The following is a 17,321-nucleotide window of genomic DNA, read 5'->3' as shown; positions in this document are numbered from 1 at the left end:
GGAAAGGGAAATGGAAAGAAAATAAAGAACAATAACAGCAACATCAACAATCAAAGCTCAAGTTTAAAGTGTTTGCTTTGTGAAAGGCAATGTGCTAGGAACTTTCCATACAACATTGTATTTGTACCTCATCATAACTGTTTAAAGCAGCTATTCTAATTCCTGCTTTAATTGTGAAACAGATTAAGTCTCACAGTAGGTAAATGTTTCCCTGGCAACAGCAGATACGTGAATCTAGAGTTGCTAGATTTCAAAAACTATTCTTCTAATGGGATATAATTCCTTTTCAAATGTAAGTTTCTACCCTTCTAAGATTTTTTTTTAGCATTCAGAATGGATCCTAAAACATTTTTGAGGGTTGTGAAAACCCTCAATGTATTTTTATGTTATTATGAAAAAAATCAATGTTATAAATTGCAAGTTTAATATTTCCACTTAAAAAGCTAATCAAAGCATATACGTTAACTAATGGTAGGTTTAGAATACAACCATTAAAGAAGAGGATCTCTCCTTTAAGGAGACTTACGACTTTTCAGTGAAAAGTGTCTAAAATTTTATGGCAATCAATATTTAGATAAACTTCCTCTGTATCTTCCACAATAGTGCACACTTTATTAAATAACTCTACTCTTGACAATTACTTTGTAAATTCGTTGTGAACAACAACTTTAATTGGCCCCATTGATTGAAATACTTGTACGTCCTCATCTTTTACTGCTTAAAAACATTTAAGGAAAATTATCAGAAACTATTACAGTTAGAACTCTGAAATAAAATTTGGGACAAATAAGTTTTTGATACTATGTGTTCAAATATGTAGATGTTCAAATGACAATGAAATGAACAGTTAAGTCAGATTTGGACATATGTTCCATGCTAACTGCTGCAGAGTCCAACTGAGTGATCTGTATCTCCCTTGTCCCTGTCTTACATATGTTTCCATTAGACTAAAATCCCAGGTTGCATATAACCTATTACTCATGCCCCAGTTGATTTCTTGAATCATAAAGCTGTATAACATTTGGAAGCCTTAATTAGATGCTCTTGCTTTCTGAAAGAACAGTTTTAATGTTTAAAATAAGAAGTTTAAAAGGTAATAAAAACACCTATACCAGAATGAACAGACTGGGGAGTTTGTTCTTTATGTGTATAAAAATGAAAGGAAGAAAAGAAAAACTTTACAGTAAAGTTAGTCAACCGGTCAACAAATATTCATTAACCATCTCTTGCTAGGTTGGCAATTTCTACCTTTTACAATGACTTCATCTACAAATTCTGAACTATAGACTCAATTAATTCTGTTAATTTCAGTTATTTCTTTTGTATCCTAATCTATCGCTGCTTAAAAGCATTAAAGATAACTATCAAAAGCTGTCAGGTTTGGAGCACTGAAAGTAAGTTTAGCACCAGTAATATTTTCAATGTGTTCAAACATTTGGATACAAATAAAGAATATAAAATTGTATAACCACTAATCTCAAAAGTGATCATTGTATAGTGAGTGTGTATGTCTTTGCCTTTCTTCCCTAATATCAGTTGCAGGCATTTAACCAGCAGATAATCCATTATGAAAAAATGTATTTAAAGAAAATAGTATAAAATCTTCAATGGTAAGATTCCAGTAGTTGGATTGGATGGTCTTTAAGATTCTTTCAGTTCTAAAGCTAAATGCTTTGTCAGATTCTGAGAGTTCTTCTCATAATCTACAACAAAAACCATGTAAAATAATTATATTAAGTAAGTGCAGATGAACAATCCATTTACCTTTTAAACATTCGTTGTCAACTTAAATAAACAGATTTAGTCTGTCCACACGTGTGTTATAGTTAAAGAAATAAATGAGCAGAGGACCATCCTGTGAAGTGTAGTTGGAAGGTCTTGGGAATGGATACACACGGCTTTTAAATACATTGCATTTATTTTTATTTTAAAAAATAAATTGTATTATATATATTTGAGGGTTACAACATGATGTGATGTGATACTCTATTTTTAACATGATTTTTTTCTCTCTATCACAAAACCTCTAGAGATAGTCAAAAAATACCTGTGATGCATTTGAAGTTTCCTCTGCCCCCCTCACGCTAACATACTCCAGGATGGATTCTTCAAATCATTAATGACATACTAGAACAAATATTAGAGTCGCTAGAGAACCAGATTTTGAGAGAAGTGAAGAAATTGTAAAATTACCCTTTCTTTGTTCTTTTCCCTTCTGTCTCTGAAGTCTACAATAATAAGCTTAGAGATGTCTTTTAATTGTCTTTCTTTTCTCAGCACTAGACAGCTGGGAAGGGGAAAAGCCTGAGCCAGGGAAGGGGAGTGAGAACCTGATTAGTGTTACCTCTAGACTGAAAATAAAACCAACTAAAATAACGAAAAGAAAATTCTTTGTTTCTTTTCTCCCAAGATCATGTCACCAGAATACAATTTACGAAAGATTTTAGAAGAGGAGAGGATTCAAGTATCATGAATGTGCTTTTGATTGAACCTACCCTGCATCGTGTCTCTCGGTAATTTATTCAGAAGAAGAATAAGTAGAAAATGGTAAAGAGTGATGGTTGGTGACAATACTCCCTTGTCACAAGATGTCACTTATGTTGTGAATGAGGGTCTCCCAGAGAAGAACACCTATTAGTCATGACTTGAAAGGAGTCAGGAAGGGAACCACATGAGTATTTTTTCAGGCAAAAAGAATGTCAAGAACATATTTCCTAATGCAAAGTTGCATTTTGTGTTTCAAAGAGTAAAAAGCAGGCCAGTGTGGCCAGAGAGAAGGACCCCTGGGAGGGAGGGATAGGGAACAAGGTAAAGGAGCTAGTCTGAAACCAGAACACAAAAGATAACAAAGACTGTATTAAGGCTTTGTTTTTACCTCTGAAGGAGATTGGGAGCCATTAGAGTGACAGGGTTTTACGTTTTAGACAGTTACTTTTATTCCCATATAGAAAATAGATGGTGGGGTAAAGAGCACAACCAAGGAGACTACTGAGGAGAACAAACATAACAGGCTCGAATAAAGAAGAGTGGTAGAGAGGAAGGGCTTAGATTCTGGATTTATACTAGAGCAGCATTGGCAGGATACTTTTAAAGGGTTAGATATGCACCACAAAAGACCAGGTGAGTGTTGTTGGATTTGATGGGCTGAAGAAGACAAGAAAGAGCTGTATTTTTATTATTATTATCTTTTTTTAAAGGCTTCGATGCGGGAAATAGAATTCAAAAGTTTGGATATAAACATGTTTGAGGTATTTATTAATGCTACTCTAGAAGATTGGTCAAATGTGAATCTAAAATTTTATGTAACCTTTGCACATAGTATTTATCAATGAAGCTGGATGAGACCCTATGGGAAGTGAGCATAGAATCAAGAACTGAGTCCGGGTACTCCAGCAGTTAGAGGTCTGGCATGTGAGGAAGAAGGACAAAGAGGACTGAAGAAGAATATTCAGTCATCTTTGATTGAAAAGAATGATGAGGGGAGAGGGAAAAATGGAGGATAGATGATGGGTGATTGATGGCAGCTAACTAGATGCATAATAACTAGATAGACAAACATACACAGATATGTAGGTAGGTAGATATTTGGCGTTCAAATAAAAACTACATTTAAATAAAAAATGAGAAAACAAATTGGTCAAATGCAGTTAAATAACTTCAATAAGGTGAAAACTGAACAAAAAAAAATTGGATTTGCAATTAAGAAGTCATTGGTAAAATTGATAAGAGCATTCAGAAGTGTTAGCCATAGGAATCCAACTAGATGGGAAGAATAAGAAATGAACATGAGGGTGTCAGTAAATCCTTCACATAATTTTGCAGTAAACTGGAGTAAATTAATGCATGATGATTCACTACAGTCTACAGAGACATTAAAGTGTGTTTACATGGAGTTGAATGGGAAATGTTTGATGTCTCTTTCCCACACTAGACTCTAAACTTCCTGAAGGCAGGGATATTATTAGTGCTCACCACTTGCAGGTTTGAGATCTAGAGTTCCTGACTCATGTGAATTTCACAATACATATTTGTTGAATGAAAGAAGACTGTGTTGGATTTGCTTCTGACCAAAACACCTTTTTCCTCTGGTTCCTGTTAGCATGGCATAAACTATTCAACCTGACACTCCACATAAGAACCGAAGCAGGTTTCTGCATGTGGCATTCATTAGCCTGACTTAAGACATGTTAGAAAAAGAAGATAAAGAACAGTGAAACAATTGAAGAACTGAATCCTTCCACTGAATCCCAGTGCAACCTGGACCTTCTGGCACGTTTCGACAGAAATACAAACCTTGAGGACTGTCTATTCTGTTTCCTCATTATGTTATTAGAATATACAGTAATTGTGATTGTAAGCAGCAGTTGGTAAACAATTTTAAGACTGAGCCTGAGGGAACTAAAAGAGAAGAGCAAAGAAATAAAATCAAATTAGAAAGTCCAGAGCTGCACGTTAACATTCAGAGAGATTAAATGTTTTCTTTGCTGTTAGAAGAAAAAAAAAAAAAAAAGTCTGGCCTGTGCTCATCCTATGGTCCTGAATTTGGATAGAAGGGAAATCTGCATTCCAAACTGAAGATCATCAGTTTTGCAATATGTTACTAATAAAAAGTAAACAAAGCAAACCACTTCTTCTAAATCTATTGTGTAATATTTCCATATGGAACTGAAGAAACTGGCACTTTATTCACAATGGTCCTGTAAAGAAGGATCTGAGTGCACAAACTCCGACACTGAAGAGCCCAGGATGTGAGTTATCTTTGAAAATGTAAACATATCTAACAAATTTATGTTTCCTATACTGCACTTCAAGGCAGCATTATCAATATGCGGCTTTATATTTAGGGAGTACTAGATTCTATAAGACTGTATTCTCAGTGCATTATGTGACTTGATTGCTGTACTTATCATTTGAATAGAGAATTCAGCAAAGAAAATAATGAATAATAAGAATAATAAAAGAATACCCATTCCTAAGCCTTCGGAGTAAGGCCAAGGGAATGAAATTGAGCTTCCATGAGTTGAGAAAGTCTAATGAGGTTTTGTATGCCACTGAAACTTTTAATATTAACACAATTGAATTGCTAATTACTTTTCTTTCTGAGTTAGAAAAGAGCAATATAAAAATTGTTTTTATTTTCTGCTATGTGCATTCATTTAAAACAAAATATGGTTGTTTCAGATTGACTTCATTTAAAGTCATAAATATATCCTTAAAGAACAGTATTGTGAACTCAAAATATCAGAGATAAGTGTTAGTCAATTTAGAAAGTTTATTTTGCCATGGTTAAGAATGTGCCCAAGACACAGCCTCAGAAGTTCCTAAGGATGTGTGTCCAAGCTGGTAGGTGCACAACCTGCTTTTACACATTTTAGACAGGCATGAGACATCAATCAGTACATGTCAAATTTACATTGGTTTGATCTGAAAGGGTGGGACAACTCTGAGGGCGGGGGTGGGTATCTTCCAGGTCATAGGTAGATTTAAACATATTCTGATTGGCAATTGGTTGAAAGAATTATTATCAGTAGAAAGGAATGTCTGAGCTAAGAAAAGGGGTTTTGGAGACCAAGATTTTATCATGCAGCTGAAGCCTCCAAATAGAAGGTTTCAGAAAAAGTAGACTGTAAATGTTTCTTATCAGACTTAAGGTCTGTGTTTATATTTATCCTGGAAAGGTGTAAGGAAGCATGTCAGATCTCCATTTTCCATCGTGGCCTGAACCCGTCGTTCTGGTTAAATTTTAGAGTACCCTGGCCCAGGAGGGAGTCCGTTCAGATGGTTGTGGGGGGCTTTCAAATTTTATTTTTGGTTTACAATGTCTATACAAACTCTTGGAACTCATCATATATCATATAATGGGTTTTGACTAGTTTGGAGAAACAGAATATCATTCACATTCTATTCGAAATGTTCATATGTAGAAAGTGCTCCTAGCAATCTAGTTGACTTTCTCATTTTACAAATAAGAAATCTGTGCTCACAGAAGGGAAGTGACTATGCAAAGCCATAGAAATTATGAGAGAACCACAGCTCATTCCATGTTAAGTTCTAGAAGTATTACAACTGCACCAGAATACATAATGCATCGTGTCACATTTCTCCTTGGTATCTACCTTAAGAATAAGGGACAAAACAATTTCCCCCTTTTTAACTCCGACACTGTTGAACTTACAGAAGCTATTTAAATATAAAAGTACTATTTTTGATGAGCTCCTTAAGTATATAGCCATCGCTTTAAAAGAAGATTTTCTTTCACTTTTTTCCTGAATATTCCTTACGTCAGCCCCTTGTTTTTTCATAGAAAATCCTTAGGACTCGATGATATTGGCTCTTTATACAATTCTGTCTAAGCACCTGGGCTAGCAGAAAGAGAGACTGTGTCTTTCTTCCGGTTATTTTTTCTCAGGTTGTAAACTAAGTTTCTGATTATAACTTCTCATTAAGAATGGCTTTCCACCTATTTCCCCTTCAGTATTGTGGAAATAAGCAAAGACCACCTAAATGAATGAGTACAAACAGAAGCTATTTAATCAGAGTTTGCTTCAGCAAAAAAGTAAGCCAACATCACTTACCTTTAACAGAGGCTCAAAGGCAGGCAGCAGAGTGAGAAAGCTTTATGGAGAATAGAAGTCCCAGCTTACCCAGGTTTTAGTGTTTGAGGTTCCAACCGTACAAGTTGAAATAGGAAGGGTATCCTTGCGTCATATGCATTCAAAAGAATTCTAAATCCTTCCATGCTAGATTTTTAGATTTATGGAATTTCTGAAGCACAGCTCTTATTTCAGGTCAGGTTCAAGATTTAAATTTTACAGCTGCTCAGTATACCCAACTCATACGAAATATGAATATTTTAGAGTCATCTTGCATTTGGGGGTTTTAGGAGAATCATCTAATAAAGACAGGGAGGCTGAAAAAAAGGGAAAAGTAGGGAGAAATATAAATAAACATAGAAGGAAAGAGATCAGAAAGATGAGAAGAAGAGAGAGGACACTGCATAGGAAGGTAACTGGAGGACAAGGAAAGGAAAGATTTCCAAGGTTAATGAGTCAAGTTTGTGGTTACTTAATTTCATCAAATTATTCATTATCTTTGGAAAACAAATCTGTTAGTGAAGCAAATTTTGATTCAGAATTTTGTTTGGAGGATTCTGCATAACAATAACAAATGTTGTCTATTACATCTAAAAATATTAATCCATATATTTTTTTAAATTCCTCTCAAATGAATAATTTTGTTCAAGTTAAGTGTTCTTCAGACTGGCTATTGAAGTCCAAATTGCTCTTGATAAAGTAATACCATTTGGAGAGATAAACACAAGAATTAGTGTTAGAGTGAGAGTACATATATGAATCAAGAGTTTTTCCTGGAAGAGAAGATTTATACTTAGACCTTTCTATAAGAGAAGGTAATATTTGGTTGAAAGTGAAGCCTGTGCACTTTGTGACTTAAGCTCTCAACCTGATGGTTAGCCACCTCCAAAAGCAGACACAATAATCTGGGCCCTGTACAGGCAGAAAACCAAAGACAATGCTCTACCTGCATAAAAGTCATATTCTTAGGACAAAACATTGAAACACAAGGAGAATCTCATCCCACTTAATTTATGACACATAGCAAAGTTTGTTCAAACTGTCGCTTGTCTGATAAGAACCTCAAACTTGGTGGTCTAAAGGGCAGGCTTGAACAACAGGTTTAGAGAGCAAAATAAGATTCAAAGAAATGGTGTGATTCCACCAGAATGACAAGCAAATAGTAACCGAAAACAACTCTGAGTATCAAATTGAGACTAAATTTGAGAAACTCAAGACAGCAGGATTCAGACTGAGCACGGAGTTAGCACATTAGTCCAAGCTTCACAAGCCACAAACATCTAAGTTAAAGAGTTCTCTCAAAATCTAGGGCTATTATAATGACCATGTCTTGATTGGACATACAGAGCAACTATGGCATTTCCACATAAAAGAAAGACTACACAGAAAGTAACAAACAAAGGCAATTTTGTCACAGGTTGCTGTAGTAAGAGAGTCACTACCACTGCATTTTTTTTCAGGAATTCAAAGGCAGGCAAATGAGTAGGAAAGCTGTATAGTGATTAAAAACGGAAGGTTTTAGGTATCTGTCATTAGAGATTGTTGGCATGGAGAACCTGGAGTCATGCTAACAACAAGTGGTTCATCTTATATGATTGATTTGGAGATCATATTTGATTTTCTCTGGTTGACTTTGAGCTGAAGGTGGCAACAAAAGAGAGAAGCTGCTGGTCACTGACCAAAGCCTGACTGCTCTGGGACAATTGTAGCAGAGGTTGTTGTTTGTCCTCTGGGCTGATTGCTCTAGAGTTTGTAGGCTGATGTTCAGTTGTATATTAGAGTTCTGTGGTCATTTATGGTCTGCACATTTTTCATTTATGTATTCAGTCTATCAGTAGCTTGAATTTCTTAAGACTTGAAATCTTATTTCTTTCCTGTAATACGTTCTCTGAAATTTCCCATACATTGTTATAAAAATACAAACAGGGTTGCAGCTTTTCCAAATGTTTATAATGAAGATGCTATTGTTTATCTTATTGGGAATTCAACAACTTATAATATTCCTGTCCCCTTCCAGGCAACGCCAGATCTGACTAGACACTTTGCATGCAGCAGCAAATTAGTGGGCTCCAGACTGTGGGTCGGGGGCTGTAGAACATCCAAATGTTCTACCACAACATTCGAAATTCAAGTTTCACAAAGCAGGGCCTTTACACAACAAGTCTGTCTATTTCTGTGGACTCCTTCTTGACGGGTGTTTATTACAGCCAAATTTTGAGACATGATATTTTAAGAAAGCATCTTAAAACATATATTATTACGTGTACAGGATGGTGTAGAATTCAAAAATTACTGAGCCATAGCATCTTAAAATCACAAGAGACTCCTAATTTTTTAAGCCAACCTCTTCATTCTGTAAATGAAAACACTAAAAACCACAGAAGTAAAAATGTATTCTCAAGATTTTGAAGTCATAACAAATTCACTTCAGCTACTAAATGTTTTGATGAAAACATATCTTAATGTAAGACACACTATGCTGCCTTTGCTAAAGTATAATTTTTGAAAAATTAAAAATTGACCTTCATACAAATATAAAATAAGTATATGTTAAATATTTTATTATACTTATTATTTGAAGGGATGAATAAAATGGAAAGACTCCTCCATGGGGCATATGAGGTATTGAAAAGTGTATCAATTATGTAAGAAAAATTGCTGAGTTATACACAAAATTTGCTAGTAACCTACAGGGAACAAAACCTTAATATTTAGGGTTATCATATTTTACTGTACATAGATAATTTACATCTGAAACAGACAAAAATCTGTTAGTTAACATGTACTATTCTGGAATATTCATTAAATAGGTAAAAAAAATCCTTTGAAAGGACTAGTTAGCAATGCTCCTTATGACATTAAAAGGACACTGCTTTTTCTTTCTGATTTCTTGCACATTTTTCCTTAAACAGATATTACTACAGGCAGATTAATTACATGCTGTTATGCCACATGTAGAAGAATGAAACTGGGCCCCTACCTTTCACCATATACAAAAATTAACTGAGAATAAATCAAAGATTGAAATGTAAGACTTCAAACTATAAAAATTCTAGAAGAAAACCTAAGCGATACCCTTCTTGACATCAGGCTTGGCAAAGAATTTTTGACTAAGTCCTCAAAAGCAATTGCAAGAAAAACAAAAATTTTCAAGTGGGACCTGATTAGACCTAAAGAGCTTTGGCACAACAAATAAATAATCAATAGAGCAAACAGCCAACTTACAGAATGGGAGAAAATATTTGCAAAATATGCATATGACAGAAGTCTAATATCCAGAATCTATAGGGAATTAAACAAATCACCGACCAAAAAACAAATAACCTCATTAAAAAAATGGGCAAAGGACATGAACAAACACCTCAAAGGAAGACATAAAGCTGCCAACAGCCGTGAAAGAATGCTCAGCATCATTAATCATAAGAGAAATGCAAATTGCAACCTCAATTAGATACCATCTCTTACCAGTCAGAATAGCTATTGTTAAAAAAAAAATCAGTTAATAACATAAGCTGGTGAGGTTGTGGAGAAAACGAAACACTTATACACTGTTGGTGGAAATGTAAATTAGTTTAGCCAGTGTGGAAAACAGTATGAAAATTTTTCAAAGAACTTAAAACAAAGCTACTATTCGACCTGGCAATCTCATTACTAGGTATATATTCAAAAGAAAACAAATAATTCTACCAAAAGACACATGCACTCATATGTTTATTGCAGCACTATTCTGATAGCAAAGATATGGATTTAACCTAGGTGCCCATCAGTGGTGAACTGGATGCAATATACCCATGTAACAAACCTGCACATGCACACTCTGTATCTAAAATAAAAGTCGAAGTTATTTTTTTAAGTTACATTTTTATACATTATTATATTGTAATTTAACCTCTAGAAATAAGTTGCTTTTTAGCTTTTATGCCTCCAAGATTCATATTTCTGATTTCTATTATTCTTCTTGATTTTAAGATTTTTTTTCTCTACAGTAATCATTGATCATTCTGATCTTTTCTACTTTTTAAGTGTAGTTTTACTTCTCAATAATACGATTCAGTCTAGTTTGTTTTTGAGTTCAGAGGAAAAAAGTACAAGAGTCTATTTTATGGATAGCTTGGGGAATAACACCTCTGAGTCTCTAATCAATGCATGGTTTCCAGAGATGGTTTTTGAGTCTAAGGTTTGCGTCTGGAATGAATTCATGTGAGCGCCAGGATGAAAACAATCACTCACCCAAAGCATCTCAGGTTTCTAGACAAGTGCACACATGTTTTTAATGTTTTTTAAGTGTTTTAACATGATAGACACTACGAGGAAAAACCAGCAACAAAGGGACAATGATCTTTGAGATTATAATATTTAAACATCTGTAATTGTGATTACCAGTAGGTAGCCATGAGCTACATGTGGCTATTGAGCAGTTGAAATGAGGCAAGTATAAATTAAGATGTGATGTGAGTGTAACATACCTTCTTGATTTTGAAGACCTACTAAGAGAAAACAATGTAAAGTATTTTAATAATTTATAAATTAGATGGAAATTGTATTTTTATATATCGAATGAAAGAAAATGTATTATTAAGATTTATTTTACCAGTTTCTTTTTACTTTATATATATGGCTGGGAAAACTTTTCCAATTACATATGTGGCTCACATTTGTAGTTTGAACTATATTTCTATTGCATAATAAGCATGTAACAGGGAAGCATAGACACAAATTACAATGCACAAAAATGTAAACTGATTCACATTTTAAAAGTAAACAATTGTAGAAATTGATAACAAGATTAAAAGTGATATAAAATTTGAACACATCAGTTTTCTCTAAATTTTAAATAAAATCCTTCATTAAACTTTTCTGTTTTTTATCATTTTTATTATGGATCTCTATATGTATACATATTACACATATATAGTATGATCTATACATACATACATATATATACTTTTAAATCTGATCTTTTTAAAAGTATGTATTATTTTATTTTAAAAGGCAAATATTTTTATATGGCTGTATTTAGTAGAAAGAGCAGTGGACTTTGATCAGGAGAACAAGAGCTCCATTGGGAACTGTGAGTCATAATACTTCTACTATTCTTCCTTTTCTCGTACATGCAATAAAAACATATTTCAGGGCTGATGCTCAGCTGAGATGTACCAGTGACTATGTTGGATATTGCCTACTCTCAGTGACCTGGCCATTATTAATCTGTGGATGCTACGTGTTTACCAATATTTAAATATCATTATTGGAAATTCCTATCTTATTTGATTGTTGTAAAAGTAATATATTAGTGCATTAAAGTGTTTTCAATATCAGAATGATCATATAGCAACAACAATAACTAACAATATATGAAACGTAACCAATCTATCTTAAATGCTGCAAGATTTCAAAAATTGACAGCATATATTCTTCCAGAATGTCTAAACCTGAAGCTGGTCATAAACAAAAGGTTCTGGATCTTTTTGTTTCTTTTGTGCTTGAACAAAAATATGAAATACAGAATTTGAATATTTTATCAAGTTCAAAATATCATCCCAATAATTTGAGAAATTATTGTAACATTTCCTACATTAATACTCATTTTTCAACAAAATGCAGAAGAAACATTTTGCTCTAAAATATCACATTTTGGTAAGATATCAGCATTTAAACAAAATATTAATGTGATGAGCCAGTTATCTTTAATAGAGTATAATGAACTTAGATATATTAGAAAGAGGAAATCTGAGGGTCTAGAAATGGAATAATGGCCATCCAGGTGTATTTGTGGCATTTCTGACTATATATGCTCTAAAGACAGTGTGACAAAAATGGAGTCATTATACTGTAGTGCAGGGCATGTATGCTGAGGAATCATGGTCTTATTTCACATAAATCTTACTAGACATCTGAATTTGGGGTTTCTAGTGCATATTATCAAGAAATGGTAGCAGCACTGGATAGCTTTTCTGTTAAGTGTGTCAGTACTGAACACTTAACAGTTTAAGCTCCAATCGTCAAGGTTATATGTAACCATGATTCTAGGATTAGTTCTAGGGGCCTCAACCTAAAGAAATCAAGAATTTGAACATAACTTCTAAAAGAGCATGTAAACCTGCTCATCTATCCCACTAAACCTGGTTTTAAGATGAGAAAATATATAACTTAATAGTCAAGGTGAGCTTCTCCAAAGGAAGTATTGGAACTTTTTTTTTTTTCCTCTAAGTCCATTCTACATTCAAAGGAGAATAGGTCCTTAGATCGTCTAAGTAGCTATGATAGTAAACAGAAAAATACAATAATTAGGAGAAGAATCTAGAAAGAAGATTCTCTCTTAGATGCAAGTATAATATGTTTATTCATGCATGCTTTCGCATATTAATTTATTAATTCATCTCTGCACTCAATTAACTCTGAGTTCCACACATTGTGCATAGATGGTAGGGAAACAGACCTGAATGTGGCAGTTTACTCATTGGGAGGAGATCATCCTGTGTTGGAGAAAACAAACGTAGGAATAGTTAATAGTAACAATAACTATTGCTATTATTATAAAAGATACCACACCAAATATTGTTTACACAAGGGAATAGGACTCCAGAAAGATGACATTTAAGATGATATCAAGGATGTTTGTAAGTTGGTTGGTGAAAGGATGGAGAGGCAGGAGTTGAGTAGAGAAAGGAGGCTCTTTCTGCCAGAGAATAAAAACTGAGCAAGTGCCTGGAGATGAGAAACAGATGATATTTCTGGAAAGAACAGGTGATTCAATCACACATTTATCCCACAATATTTTTGACCACCAGTTGCCAGGAACACTTTTAGATGTTGAACTCTTAAGATGATAAAATTATGTTTGCATTTCTTCAGAAATTTACTATCTAAACCTTTTATCAGATTATCACAATTGTTAGCATTTCCCAGATGCTAAGGTATTTCTGCCAGCTTTCACTTACTTTTTATGGCACAGTGTTGGAAACATATAATAACTCACAAGCTCTATAGTAGCTGAACTTGGATTTGATTTTTGCCCTGGAAATCCTTTTCAATGAAAAATAAATATATACCAAAATCACCCATTTTTCACTGTTCATTTAGAGATTCTGGGAAATCTGAGTTTTTACAACACCAAAAAGAAACAATCACAAACCCCTTCATGGTTTATTTTTGTTTGATATTACTGCTGTAACAAAATACCACCAATTTAAAAATATAAAACAACATCAATTCATCATTTTATCATTCTGTAGGTCATAAGTTCAAAATAGGTCTCAGTGGGCTTAAACAAAGGTATCAGCAGGGTTCTTTTTGTTTTGTTTTGTTTTGTTTTGTTTTCTGCAACATCTGAAGAAGGAATCAATTTCCTTGCCCTTTTCATTTTCTGGAGGTCACTTGCATTCTTTGGTTCATGGTCCCTTCTTCAACTCACTTCAGCCTCCTACTTCCATCATCACATTTCCCGGTATTACTCCGAGCCTCCTGTCTCCCTCACACAAAAACCCTTTTGATTATCTTAGACTCACCCTGTTAATCTAGGATAAATCTTCTGTCTCAAGATCCTTAATTTAATCGTGTCTGCAAGGTCCTTTTACCTTGTAAGATAATGTATTCAGAGATTCTGGAAATTAGGATAAAGAAATTTGGGTGGCCATTATTCAGCCTATCATAGTATGCCGTCTGGTGACAAAGATCTGTATTCATCTTACATGCCAAATTAATTACCACATCCCAGAAATCTCAGCCCCTTATAGCACCAACTCTATGTCCAGAATCTCTTCTTAATATCATCAGTTCAAAAGGCCCAAGTTTCCTCATCTAAATAATCTAAATCAGGTATAGACGAGACTTGCTATGATTCATCCTGGGGAAAAAGCTCTCTCCATCTGTGGACCTGTGAAACTAGAAAATAAGTTATCCTACACAAAATACAATGTTGTAACTGGCATTGGATACCAGAATATAGACATTCTTATTCAAAACAGAGAAACCGTAAGGAAAGTCACCATCCCAAGCAATTTTTAAAATCCAGCAGGACAAACTTTGTAAGATTTTCAAAGCCTAGAGAAAACATCTGTGACTCAAAACTCTACTTTCTGGGCCGAAGGTTCTGTCCTCTGGGCCCATTACTCTGCTGTCTAAGAAATCCTCCTTTTGTCATGAAGGGTAATGCATTTTTGCAGCAGAATAGTTTTATTAATCTTATTTTCTGCCTACAGAATTTTGGGAGTCAACAGTCTTCTCTCATTTCATCTTTTCTCTGATCCTTTCAGTACAAGTTGTCAGTATTTCTGCTGGCATGACATTATCAAATCATTGTGGATCTTCTGTGTATGTTACAGGGATTCATTCTATTAGTCAAGAGGCTCCTCCAAGGTTTAGGAAAGGAGTGGTATATTTTCTTGCCTTTTCCACCTTTAGGGTGTGATTTTATTTCTGGATTTGTGGATGTTCTATCTTCATCTTCAAAACAAGCAATGGCTGAATCTTTCTTCAGTTGCAACACTCTGACACTAATTCCATGGTCACATTTTCTTCCTTAAAGTTAATTCTTCTGGCTTCGTTGTCTACATTTAAGGATGCTTGTGACTACATTGAGCCCATCCAGATTGTCCATGTTAACACCTATGGCTTAAACTCAGCTAACAACCTTAATTTTATCTGCAACCTTAATTTTCTCTTACTATGTTACATAAAGTATTTATAAGTTCCTAGGATTAAGACATGGACATCTTTGGGTGCCCTTACTCTGCAGGCCACATTGTTTATCAAGCTTCAAAACTCTTAGGTAATATTGGGTAATACTGTGCTCACTACCTGGCTGATGGGATCATTCCTACCCCAAACTTCAGCATCACACAATATAGCCATATAACTAACTTGCAAGTGTATCTCCTGAATTTAAAATTAAAGTTAAAATTATTTTTAAAACAGGATTAGACTATGCAATCATAAATGCACAAGACCTAAAAATAAAAATTAGAATGAAATAAAATAAGCAATGAAGCACAATTATAATTTATATATTGGGAAAATTTGATTTTGATAATTCATTCATGTAATGAATACACTGTGCACACACTGAAATAAAAAATATATATTTAAAAACAGCACTTTTGTGAAAGCTATAAAGTGAGATATGCACAAAATAATACGACTATACCTCAACACAAAACAATGTAGCTTATTCTTCATGTTAGCTCTAGAGAGTAAATACTTAATCTTGGGTTTGCATGCATTGTTAGTGGAAGTATTATCATTACTGAGACTAATTTGGTGATACCTGAATAAATTTAGTATAAACATGTTCTACATTAATAGAATTTCTGCTTCAAGGACATAAGCTAAATACATTTTTACTTTAATCCATAAAGGCCATATATAAGGATTTTCCTTGTAGTACTATTTATGTAGCTGAGAGCTGGAAGCAATCTGGGTTGTCAATGTGAGACGGAATTGAAAAAAATCCCTTATATGAGAGAACTGTGAAGAAATTATGAACAATGATCTATTAGATGTAAATAATAAACCGAGTGGATTTTAAAACATACTGCCAAGGGAAACTCATTGCCACAAATTATCATTTACATAAATACAGAAATGTAATCAACAACATACATTTTCCAAGAACACATATAAAGGATAGACATCAAACATTAGCGTGATTGTCTTTTGAATAAGGTACGTAATTAACATACTTAGTGTCTGCGGTATTCAACTCCTGAAACAAACAAAAAGAGTGAAGGGAAGGAAATGAGAAGAGAAAGGGAAGATAAGGAAAACAGAGAAAAAATTCTTCAGCAAAACTTATTTGAGGGCCATGGCAAATAAAAACAATTTCTGGCAAATGGAAATGAATGAACAAAGATGGATATGTAAGAGGATCTGCAAACTTTTTCTGTAAAGAGCAAGATAATAAAAATACTTTAGGCGTTGCGGGCCATGTGTTCTTTATTGCGAGTACCACATAGTGTGAAAGTAGTCATACAAAATGCGTGAGCATGACTGTGCTGCTATAAAACTTCATTTACAGACATTGGGATTTGACTTTCCCATAGCTTTGGTGTATAATCCTAGTTCATGGGCCATACTAAAACAGAGATTGGGTCCAGTCAGAGGTGTTCTGTGGGCTGTGGCTGGTATAGAAACAATAAAAAAGTACTAGGCATCCCTCAGTTTGACTAGAACAACAATTTAGCTTTCTCCTAGTGGCTGCGGTGAGCCAAGATCATGCCACTGCACTCTAGCCTGGTTGACAGAGAGACACTCTGTCTTGAAAAAAAGAACATTAACTTTCTGTTGAATAAAAGTTACTCAGTAATTGTTGATGCTATTATTTAAGATCTCTTGAAAATTTTCACCAAAAATAGTTTTATAATTTTGGATTATTATGCTCATGAGGACCAAAAATTTACTAATATAGGCAAATTAATAAATTGTAACTTTGTCTTGATCTTCCCTATTTCGATTTAAAAATTAAAGAGGGCTGGCTGGGCGCAGTGGCTCATGCCTGTAATCCCAGCACTTTGGGAGGCTAAGATAGGCAGATCACAAGGTCAGGAGTTCGAGACCAGACTGACCAACATAGTGAAAGCCCGTCTCTACTAAAAATACAAAAAGTTGCTGGGCGTGGTGGCACGTGCCTGTAATCCCAGCTACTCAGGAAGCTGAAGCAGGAGAATCACTTGAACCCGGCAGGAGATGGTTGCAGCAAGCCGAGATCGTGCCATTGCACTCCAGCCTGGC

The sequence above is a fragment of the Trachypithecus francoisi genome, unplaced genomic scaffold, assembly GCF_009764315.1.
Source record: "Trachypithecus francoisi isolate TF-2019V2 unplaced genomic scaffold, Tfra_2.0 Lachesis_group17, whole genome shotgun sequence".
Classification (NCBI taxonomy): domain Eukaryota; kingdom Metazoa; phylum Chordata; class Mammalia; order Primates; family Cercopithecidae; genus Trachypithecus; species Trachypithecus francoisi.
This window is presented reverse-complemented; position numbering follows the sequence as displayed.